This window comes from Nomia melanderi, unplaced genomic scaffold, assembly GCF_051020985.1.
Source record: "Nomia melanderi isolate GNS246 unplaced genomic scaffold, iyNomMela1 scaffold0014, whole genome shotgun sequence".
Lineage (NCBI taxonomy): Eukaryota > Metazoa > Arthropoda > Insecta > Hymenoptera > Halictidae > Nomia > Nomia melanderi.
The window spans coordinates 1,424,861-1,425,815 of NW_027475130.1; positions in this window are offsets into that span (position 1 = coordinate 1,424,861).

Sequence of the window (955 nt, forward strand, 5' to 3'; positions counted from 1 at the left end):
ACACTCAGGGTCAGGGAAAAATCCAATATATATGTGGTGATATCTCGGGTGCTATTACAGATAGCGCAATAAATCAAAGTGCATTGTCTGTAGGAGGTCCTGGCGCATGAATCTGTGCAGAGGGAACGACCTCGGACCACCAGGGGCCGAGAAAACCACAGTCTCATGGGGCCGGACACTCAGGGTCAGGGGAAAATCCAATATATATCTGGTGATATCTCGGGTGCTATTAGAGATAGCGCAATAAACCAAAGTGAATTATCTGCAGGAGGCCCTGGCGCATGCATCTGTGCAGCGGGAACGACCTCGGACCACCAGGGGCCGGGAAAACCACCGTCTCATGGGGCCGGACACTCAGGGTCAGGGAAAAATCCAATATATATGTGGTGATATCTCGGGTGCTATTACAGATAGCGCAATAAATCAAAGTGCATTGTCTGTAGGAGCCGCTGGCGCATGAATCTGTGCAGCGGGAACGACCTCGGACCACCAGGGGCCGAGAAAACCATAGTCTCATGGGCCCGGACACTCAGGGTCAGGGGAAAATCCAATATATATCTGGTGATATCTCGGGTGCTATTAGAGATACCGCAATAAACCAAAGTGAATTATCTGCAGGAGGCCCTGGCGCATGCATCTGTGCAGCGGGAACGACCTCGGACCACCAGGGGCCGGGAAAACCACCGTCTCATGGGGCCGGACACTCAGGGTCAGGGAAAAATCCAATATATATGTGGTGATATCGCGGGTGCTATTACAGATAGCGCAATAAAGCCAAGTGCATTGTCTGTAGGAGGCCCTGGCGCATGAATCTGTTCATCGGGAACGACCTCGGACCACCAGGGGCCGAGACAACCACCGTCTCATGTGGCCGGACACTCAGGGTCAGGGAAAAATCCAATATATATCTGGTGATATCTCGGGTGCTATTACAGATAGCGCAATAAACCGAAGT